The 11,473-nt window shown below is 31.3% G+C and overlaps 1 protein-coding gene across 4 annotated transcripts in view; it reads right to left on the bottom strand.

Moving 5' to 3' along the window:
* The window catches only part of LOC126885934 (zinc finger protein 227-like), a 125,539-nt gene that overhangs the window by 97,288 nt on the left and 16,778 nt on the right, over nucleotides 1-11,473 (bottom strand). The gene's annotated exons all lie outside the window — the stretch shown is intronic.

Genomic DNA, 11,473 nt, shown 5'->3' with positions numbered 1-11,473 from the left:
AAGCAGTTGTTTTAGAACTCTTCAGGGAAGTATTAATATAATTAATATTTATGGATTACCGTTGAGGGCCAACATGATCAGCCAAAAAAGAAGATGTATTTGGTTATTTTTCTAGGGCTAGGGACTTTTTTGGGCGTGAATCTGTCTTTTTAGTTTACTCCTCCTGGTTAAAAAATAAACTATAGTAAGTAATGCTGAGAGGAACTAAAACTTTAAACTCAACCAAACCAAAACAGTCAACCAAAACCAAGCCAAGAAAACAAAGACAAAACACCTGTTAACATACAAAATAAAATTTCATAACACAACATATTTATTTATTACATGAACATGACAGAACTGAAATGGCCGAGTCACTCCGAGTCCTGCCGAATTGGTGCGATTCGCTGCTAACGTTACCGTATTTTAAGCCCGCTATCCGACCTACCGTAACGGAGCACGTTAACGTTAAAATCATTTCCGTTATTCAATATTCATACTGCGCATGCTCCATTGCTAAAATAACGTTACCGTATTCTCCTCGAGTTACTTGATAACTCTCTAATATTTCATTAATAGAACGTTAAAATGATTAGCAAAATCTTTAAAAAATCGATTACAATTTAATTACTTCTTTGCGTTGTAAATATTAAGCGAGAACAGTTAAATAATAAATTTAAAAATTACCGGTGAAAGTTGAATTAGTAATCCGCTAAGAGCGACACCAGCGAACGCAACGAATAAATTTGTTTAATTCTAATTAGTATGGTATAACTAGACCCAAACCCACACATCCAAAGTGAAAGTTATCCTCCAACACCAAATTGTTCTATATGGTCCACATAATTGTTCCACATTTTGAGCGTCAGGTTTGGGGGGAGAGGAGGAAGAAATCGGAAAATTCGTAGATTTTTACGTTTTTCGTCAATTTTTCTAAAACTGCGGTTTAGCATAAACAACTTTCTATACAAAAATGTTCTACATTACATTTGAAATAAAAAGGCCCTATGCATAATCCTTCTAAAATTAATCCTTCCGCAATTAAATTCTGCCGATTTACTTCGACGAAAACTTTCCCCGGACAAAGCGGGTTTTCCAACAAAATCTTTAATTTTCAACTAAACTTTTAGATAAGTAGTTGTTAATCAATAATTAAATAACTTGGTAACGTAAAAGCCCTTTCCGTATATATTATAATTCCAGAAGTCTATGAAAATTGAATGACCAGTTTAGCAACAATTAAAATGTTAATTAAAAATTTGCGGTCGCTATAATAACGACAATAATTATGATGCATAAGAATAACTATGATTTTTTCATAAAAAGACACTATACCTATCTAATGTACTGTACAGAATTGAAATTGGACTATTTAAGCGGCCTCAGGAATATTTTAAAATTATAAACAATTTTTTGGTTTATAAACAAATAGAATATCTCGGGAAATATTAAACTAAATTAAATTGTGAAAACGGTATTCGAAAGACAGCAGCAGGACGCTTCTTTTAAAAGAAAAAACGTTTAATTATGACTAGTGGTTCCTGAGATACAACCGGTCAAAGTTGACCGGAATTTACGGCAAAGATATAAACAATAGGATCATAATTTTCAAACCATCACCTTTTTATTTTTGTCTTCTTTCTCCACACCAATTTTCATATCTTTAAAATCCTCATAACATATATTATTATAATAAAAACTATCGATAATACGTGTGAAAATTAACAAAAATAGCAAAATTCCAATCAAAAATTAGGTTGGAGAAAATGTAACCCTCAAAGTTCAAAATCGGTATACGTTAACAAAATGCATTTTCTCGGCTTCCCATGGAGCAATTTCCTTCATTCTTTTTTTGTTCCCTAATAACTCTAGTAGAGCCATCGAACTAACGCATTATTAAATGTCAAACTTGCTTTTGTTTTGTTACATATTACAAGAACAGAAAATTACATATTTTTTCCAGTTGTAGACTTTTTTTAGATAAATTTACTACAAGTGTACCTTTTAAAGATAAAAACATAAATATTCTCATTTGAAAGCTGTATAATTATTTAAACAATTTTTATTTAAACAAATTAAAATATTGTGTTATAATAAATAAATTAATTTATTATAACAAAACAAAAGCAAGTTTGACATTTATTAATGCGTTAGTTCGATGGCTCTACTCGAGTTACTTGGGAACAAAAAAAGAATGAAGGCAATTGCTCCATGGGAAGCCGAAAAAATGCATTTTTTTTAACGTATACCGATTTTGATCTTTGAGGGTTACATTTTCTCCAACCTAATTTTTGATTGGAATTTTGCTATTTTTGGCAATTTTCACACGTATTATCGATAGTTTTTATTATAATAATATATGTTATGAGGAATTTAAAGATATGAAAATTGGTGTGGACAAAGAGGAAAAAAATAAAAAGGTGATGGTTTGAAAATTATGATCCTATTGTTTACATCTTTGCCGTAAATTTCGGTCAACTTTAACCGGTTGTATCTCAGGAACCACTCGTCATAATTAAACGTTTTTTCTTTTAGAAGAAGCATCCTGCCACTGTCTTTCGAATACCGTTTTCACAATTTAATTTAGTTTAATATTTCCCGAGATATTCTATTTGTTTATAAACCAAAAAATTGTTTATAATTTTAAAATATTCCTGAGGCCGCTTAAATAGTCCAATTTCAATTCTGTACAGTACATTAGATAGGTATAGTGTCTTTTTACGAAAAAATCATAGTTATTCTTATGCATCGTAATTATTGTCGTTATTATAGCGACCGTAAATTTTTAATTAACATTTTAATTGTTGCTAAACTGTTCATTCAATTTCCATCAGCTTCTGGAGTTATAATATATACGGAAAGGGCTTTTAAGTTACCAAGTTATTTAATTATTGATTAACAACTACTTATCTAAAAGTTTAGTTGAAAATTAAAGATTTTGTTGGAAAAACCCGCTTTTTCCGGGGAAAGTCGAAGTAAATCGGAAAAAACACGTCTCTATGCAGAATTTAATTGCGGTGAATTTTTATTTGGGTGTTTTTGGTCTAAAGTTAAAATCTTTGGAGTTATAGAGCAAAAATTGAAAAAAACACGATTTTCGGGCGCCATATTGTTTATAAAAAAAGTAGCACACTATCTGCGGACTTTGCATATCTATATTATTAATATATACAATCATAAGATTCGATTCCAGCAATAAAATTGCTGGTAAATAACTTTTCCCAAAAATGGCCTATTCTCCGATAATCAGCCCAGACTATAGACCATTTTAAGGGCATGGGCAATATTTTACAGCTATCCCTACTTTTTCTGTTTTTACACGGCAAGTTCAATGTAGTATAATTCTCACTGGTATGGATATGTAAACATTACTTGACAAATGTCATCATTAACTTTAAAGAGATGGCTTTTGAATGTTCTTGGATAACTATTACTTGTATAATTGCATCATTAATGCAGTTAATTAATATGATAATTTTTTACTAACTATGTATTCAGTGGTTGTAATAATTTCTATACTGTACAACAAAAACTAATACTCAATCGAGAAAAGAGGAAAAGTGATTAAAATAATTTTTTAATATTATATTGTTATAGTCGGTTCGCTAAACTCAGACACAACTGGCTAGTGATTTTAGTAAGTAATTTTGCCAATTTGGTAAGATTGGCAAAATAATAATTATTACTAAATAGTAATTTTGCCAATTTTGGTAAAATTTGCCAATAACAAAAAAAGTACCTACTACAATCACTAGCCAGTTGTGTCCGAGTTTAGCGAACCGACTAAACTACGGAACGCTTAGAATTTTGAACATCTTTAACAAAATACTTGGATCACAGAATATATCCTGCTGTATTCTCTGCTTGGATCTTCCATAAATAATAAACAATAAATAACTTTTTATTAAGTTCACGTCTTAAATAAATTATTTATTAAATACACTATCAATATTCTTTAATCAACAACTTAAAATATTACCGATGCCATGTCAAATATTTAAAATTGTCACTGTCTTGTCACCATATTCTATTCGACTCGGTGCGTTGTATGACAAAGATAGCGAATGTTCGATTTGGAAAATATCGGGCATGGTGTCCCTTTTCAAATCCTGAAAAAACTAATAAATATTTTAAAAAAATTTAAACGCAGAACGAAACACTAAATTATTATCGAGGGCCGAAAGTCCCTTAGAATAAATAAAAAGTTTCTTTTGAATGAGATATTTAAAATTAAAAATCACACCACATTTTCTCCCATAGTTTTTCACCCGGGTAACTTATTAAAATAACCATTACAGAAGTTTTCAGGGACTTTCGGCCCTCGGTAAGAACGTAATATTTTATTCTGCGTTTAAATTTTTCAAAAATACTTATTAGTTTTCTCGGGATTCGAAAAAAATGAATCCTATTTAAACACCATTGGGGCCGAAACTACGTACCCATCCCCTTATAGTCCATTCTTTCACGATTTTTGCTCTAAATTTTAAAGAACCGCTTTTATTGACATGAAATTTGGCATACGCATAGCTTACATGTCAAAGAAAAAAAGTGATATTGTGCCGATGTGTGCTTTTACCCTGGGGTGACTTTCACCCCCCTTTTGGGTGAAAAAATATAAGTCTAAAATAAGTCCGGAAATGGATAAACTGACTAATTTTAAGTAACTTTTTTTCTATAGAGCATTTTCACCAATTCAACACTTTTAGAGTTATTTGCGAGTGAATATGTTCATTTTTTTTAACAAAATAACCACATTTTTAGACGGTTTTTCGCAAATAACTCAAAAAGTAAGTATTTTGTCGAAAAAAACGTTCTTAGCAAAAATATAGCCTGTAAAAAAGTAAAAAAAGGGTGTACGGGTTAGGTCTCTGGACCTCGTAAGACCAGAGTTATAGCCAATGAAAAATAGATTAATATTCACCAAATTTCAAACAGAATACTTCGAAGTGAAATATCAAAAAAATTAAGCACTTTTTGGGGAAAACCCATTATAACTTTTTTAAAGTGTTTAAAAAAGCTTTATTGCCGTTTTTATAAAAAGTTTCTAGCATTAAATTTAAGCAAGTTACGCTCAAAATAAAGTTGGTCGCTTTTGTTTTGGCAAAAAAAATCGGGAAGACCACCCCCTAATTAGCAACTTAAATGAAATTAATCGTTACCGCTCCACAAATTATTTTACTTATATTGTGTTTATATGATCTGTAAGTTTCATCGATTCAAAGTGCTTATTTTGGGAAAAATTTGGTTTTAAAATAAAATGTTTAAAAATTTTAATTTTGAAAAATATGCTTTTTTTCAAAATAACTTAAAAATTCTTAGAGATACCAAAAATCTCGAAAAACAAAAAAAGTCAGTATTGCTTTTCTGAATATCATGTATTTTTTGTTTTCCTGTTAGACAAAAATTGATTGAGATTTGGTGTTTCTAAATTTGCATACATTCGTGATGAGTGACTCGTTCAACCCCTTTTAACTACAGCCCTTTCAAAAATAAGGACTTTGAACAGATGAAACTTACAGATCATATAAACAATACATACACGGATCAAGAAACTTGTGAAGTCGTAACGATTAAGTTCATTTGAGATACTAATTAGGGGGTGATTTTCCCGATTTTTTTACCAAAAAAAAAGGGACTAACTTTATTTTGAGCGTAACTTGTTTACTTTTGATGCTAGAAATTTTTTTTATAAAACAAAAATGAAGCTTTTTGTAAACACTTTAAATAAGTTGTAATGAGTTTTCCCCGAAATGTGCTTCATTTTTGGTTATTTTACGTTAAAGTATTCCATTTGGAATTTGACGAATATGAACCTATTTTTAATTAGCTATAACTCTGCTTCTACCAGGTATAGAAACGTGATATATACACCATTCTTTTTTAATTTTTTACGGGCTATATATTTGCTATGAATGTTTTTTCGACAAAATACGTACTATTTGAGTTATTTGCAAAAAACCGTCTAAAAGTGTGGTTATTTTGTTGAAAAAATGAACATATTAACTGGCAAATAACTCGAAAAGTATTGACTTAGTGAAAAACCTCTATAGAACAAAAGTTACTTAAAATTAGTCAGTTTATCAATTTCCGAACTTACTTTGGACGAATACTTTTTCACCCCCAAGAGGGGGTGAAAAGCACCCCGGGGCAAAAGCACATATCGGCACAATATCACTTTTTTTGTTTGACTTGTTAGCTATGTGTATGCCAAATTTCATGTCAATCCAAGCGGTTCTTTAAAATTTAGAGGTTTTGCTATATTTTACCGTTAAAGAACGGACTATTAAAGGTAATTGACTTCTCTTCCTCTTAAATGTACCCAGAATTGCGTAGAAAAAAGTTACAAAACAATGATTCAGAATTATCAAGGAAAATGGGGCCAAAATGGCTGTGAGTGGCGAATTTTAAAAAATCATATTTTGGAAACTATAAATCATACAGACTTCTACCAAACGTCATTTTAAAGAGGAAGGAGGTTTTTTTTCTGTGAAGCAATGTTCATACCTATATCCCCGTACAAAAAACTTATGTGGCAAAAACAAAATTCCTATCTTTCGTGTTTTTTTCTTGCTTTTCTTTTGAATAAACTTTTGTAATAAAAAATATTTTTGACTTTAAAATGTGACGTTTCGATAGTAGATTTAACCTTGAACAATTTTCCTGTAGACGTGTTTGTACCAAAAGTGCATAGAACTCACCCTAATTCGCCCTGTGCCTAGGGACTAATTCACGCCTTTCTCAAAAACGCACCCCCTTAAATGGTGGCACCCCGCGGGTTTTTCATATTTAGAGGTCCATTGACTATATGAAACAATAAAACCCCATTAACGTTGTAGTTCCTTTCTAAAATACATAATCAATAGACTACAAGTTGGTATGGTTTAGTCATCGATATTGTGAATTGAAAATATAATGTATTTGAACAGAAATAGAGTTTTAATTAATTAAGGACCAAAGGAGCAGCTTAAGTACCAGCTTCCAGCAGTACCCTTCAGCTTCTTCAGAACAATGGTACCTCATTGTCCAACATACTTAAAACCTTGGTTTAAACCAACTGGTTTTTTTCTTAAAAAAAAACAAGTGGTTTTTTCTCTGGGTTTTTTATTGAATTTCCAAAATTGGTGTTTTTATTTGAAGTTTTTAATACAGCTGCCACAAATGAAGAAAATTAAAATAAATAAATTCTATTTTTTTACGTTCGAACTTAGTTATTTTGAATATTATTACGTTTGATTGAAGATTTTTTTTGTTATATTAAGTTTTTGTGTGTGTAAATAAAAATAAAAGTTGTCTTAATCATTTTTTTCATTGTTTATTACTATTATTTTATAAAACAATTTATTAATTTTTAAGTATTTAGACTTACTATACTTTATATCAAATAAATCTGGTTTAAACCAAATAAACCTGGTTTAAACCAAAAAACCTGTTTTTTTTTGTTTTTTCAAAAAAACCTTGTTTTTGCCAACCCTGCGGTGAGTCGCGACCCACTAGTGGGTCGCGGGCGGATTTCAGGTGGGTCGCGGCGTGGCTCTTATAGTAGCTGAATAACGTACATATGTATATGGATGTGAGATGGGTCGCGAATATGAAAAAACATCAGAAGGGGAGTCGCCAGACTTAAAAGGTTGGGAACCATTGATCTAGGGAAAGTTTTCTGAAAATTTGTTTATAAAATCACATATTTACAAATAAAATTAAATAACGCACAAGCTGTCTGCCTTACTACTGATGCATTTACATCCCCCACTAAAGAAAGTTACGTTACTGTAACAGCTCATTATATTGAGGAACAATCATAACTTTGTTTTTCTATGTTAGGCTGCATCCAATACAGGGTGCCCCGAAAAGATTGGTCATAAATTATACCACAGACTCTGGGGTCAAATATAGTTATTGAACCTAATTTACCTTAGTACAAATGTGATCACAAAAAAAAGTTACAGTCCTTTGAAGTTACATAATGAAAATCGATTTTTTTCAATATATCGAAAACTATTAGAGATTTTTGATTGAAAATGGACATGTATCATTCTTATGGTAGGAACATCTTAAAACAAAACTATAGTGAAATTTGTCCACCCCATAAAAATTTAATGGGGGTTTTGTTCCTTTAAACCCCCCCAAACTTTTGTGTATGTTCCAGTTAATTCATTATTGCGGTACCATTAGTTAAACACAACGTTTTTAAAACTTTTTTGCCTCTTAGTATTTTTTCGATAAGCCAGTTTTTATCGAGATGCGGCTTCTTTTTTAATATATTTACATAAAATTTTTATAAGGATTTGTTCCTTTAAACCCCCCAAATGTATGTATACGTTCCCATTAAACTATTATTGTGGTACCATTAGTTAAACACAGTGTTTCTAAAACTTTTTTGCCTCATTAGTCTTTTTTTGATAAGTCACCTTTTATCAAGATGTGGAATCTGTTTCAAAATACACCTAAAAATGTAAATTATAATAGTATATTATACAACGAACATTTAATGATGGTCATTATGAAGCGAGTTTCGTATCGAGTACTAGCTTCATAATGATCATTAAATGCAAGTTGTATACACGATTTTTTCTATGATCATTCACAACAACAAATATATTCAGATTTATTAATTTTGTAACGCAAACAAATTAAGTAGTTTGTCAGTTTGTTTACATATTGAGAACTGTCAAGGCATACTTATTTGACTCGCCATTGGTCACTCCGCTTGTGCCACCTTTATCGCGAATGCCATATCGCGATTCTATTGGTTAAAAATTTGTGTCTTAATGAAAATCTGTATCATAATGGAGTTCATTATGATACAGGTAGTGACATCATAATTGACATATTATAGTATGAGAATAGAAAAATACATTTTCAGATTATTAACAGGTGTCTATAATCGTACTTAACCATATACAAATATGTGGTAGATTCGATAAATATTCAAAATATCTCGATAAACACTGGCTTATCGAAAAAGTACTAAGAGGCAAAAATGTTTTAAAAACGTTGTGTTTAACTAATGGTACCACAATAATGATTTAATTGGAACATACAAAAAAAGTTTGGGGGGGTTTAAAGGAACAAAGCACCCCTAAAATTTTTATGGTGTGGACAAATTTCACTATACTTTTGTTTTAAGATGTTCCTACCATAAGAATGATACATGTCCATTTTCAATAAAAAATCTCTAATAGTTTTCGATATATTGAAAAAAATCGATTTTCATTTTGTAACTTCAAAGGGCTGTAACTTTTTTTGTGTGCACTATTGTATATAGGTAAGTCAGGTTCAATCAACCTATTTTTGACCCCAGAATCTGTGGTATAATTTATGACCAATCTTTTCAGGACACCCTGTATAATGAAAGGTGTAGAACGAAAACATTTTTAATTTCCTCAAAAATATAATAAAAAAATGGCAAATTTCTCACAAAATAGCTGCTGTTCTAAATGATAACGCGGTAAATATTTTATTAGCTGATAAAATGGTTGGGTGATTTGGGCATTCATTAAATTTGTTTGTTCAGAAAGTAAAACAGACAATATCAGATATACTCTTGCAAAGGTGAAAACCATTGTAGAATATTGTTCTGAAGCTATTTTCTTATGTAAGGGGACAGTCACGAAAACTCGGACCAATGAATTTTAAATTTATTCATTTTTTTTTTCAAATCCTGGGAAAACTAACTAAAGTATTTTTGAACCATAATGTTTATTTTAATAAGTTACCGGGGTGAAAAAAAAAGAGAAAATTTAGTGTAATTTTTAATTTTAAATATCTCATTCAAAAGAAACTTTTTATTTATTCTAAGGGACTTTCGGCCCTCAGTAATAATGTAATAGTAGTGTGTATTTGTACTAGCAAAATGAGGAGGGTAAACGACCTGGCCATCTGGCAGTGAACACCTGGCATCCGGTCTAAAAATAGGGTGGGGGAATATATGTTATTGTGAGCAAAATGAGGAACATCTGGCAGTGAACATCCGGTCTAAAAAAATAGGGTGGGGGGAATATGACATTGTACTAGCAAAATGAGCAGATCAACGACCTGGTCATCTGGCCATCTAAAAATAACTTAACGATCTGGACGTGAGAAAATAACAAATACAGTTGGTTTTATTTTTTGTGAAAAATATAACTATGCAGAAACAGTCGTGTGAAATGAAGACATCTGCTTGTCTTAACAATATCCGTTCACAGCGTATAGTCCAATTTGGCTTAAAACAAAAACAACAAAAGTTTGTTTTTTAGACAAACTCTCGGTAAATGAACTCCGACAATTCCCATCGTATCTTGAATCACATCTGGCTTACGGCTTGCACTTACGCAACATAAAAATTCACTGGGATTCAGGATGCACATATGCTCTTCATTAAATGTTATAGCAAGCACAGGGGCGTCCTAAGATCTATTTTCCTCCTCTTTAAGCAATCAATTTATGTGCAATTATAAGTTGTCATACGTTGTTTCTGTCTTTTAAAATTAGACTCCTTGAAAAATTATTCAATAGATTGCTGCATTTTTATTATAATCGATTGCATGTGATTTTTTTTCAATTATTTTTCAAAATAATTCTTATAACTCAGTCAAACTTTGATTAATACAAAAAATCTTTCTGTAAAAATTAATAAAGTGTCCTTTTATCTTTTCAAATAATTATCAGAAATACGCAAAACTGTTTTTCCTTAATAACAAATGCGATAAAACAAAATAATAAAATAATAAAAGAGTAACACATGATATTCATGTGGCAATTCATTTCTTGGTTTTTTTCATGCAAAGTTGTCGTAAAGCGTAAAAGACATTGGGACCCCCACACATACTGTGAGAAAATAAATAACAAACACAGTTGGTGGTATTTTTTTTTGTGAAAAATATAAGTACGTAGAAACATAAAACAGACTGTGAGAGTTAAAGACATATGGATGGTGTTTTTTGCAAAAAGTCATACAGATGTTAATTCAGTTCCCACAGCTCCTTAAAAAGGAAGGGCTATTTCCATGGAGGGGGTACAAAGCTTACAAGACAAGTACCAATATGGGCGTGGTGTAGCCCATTGGTGTGCCTCGTGGGTAACCAAATGTGCGGGGGGGATTTTAAAGATTGATCGGTCTACTTTCTTTCCCACTTCAAAAAGCTATAAAACCATATGTACTCCAACAAAAAGATTAGTTTTATTAAAATTGGCTGATACAAGTTCTGTCAAATATTCCAAAATGAAAGTGAAGTTTGCGGTACCTGAATGTTCGAAATCAAGTGCCAAAATTATTTCGCATTTGAGAAAGTTGCCCAATGGGAAAAAATTTAGTGAAATCCCCCAGCTTTGGCGGGGGAAAATTTAAATAAAGTGAACTTCCAGCGTGGACCTGACCCAAGAAGATTTTAGTTGTCACCGGCCACTGGAGGCCATTTGAGCAACAAATTAACCCCCCTGCTCCGGGGGGTTGTGAGGTGATAGATATGGATCCCCCAGAGGCAGAGAACAAAATATTAAAAGTGGATGATGT

This window comes from Diabrotica virgifera, chromosome 6 (genome assembly GCF_917563875.1).
Source record: "Diabrotica virgifera virgifera chromosome 6, PGI_DIABVI_V3a".
Taxonomy (NCBI): domain Eukaryota; kingdom Metazoa; phylum Arthropoda; class Insecta; order Coleoptera; family Chrysomelidae; genus Diabrotica; species Diabrotica virgifera.
Note: the sequence above shows the minus strand (reverse complement) of the source record. Positions and strands in the feature narration are given on the sequence as shown.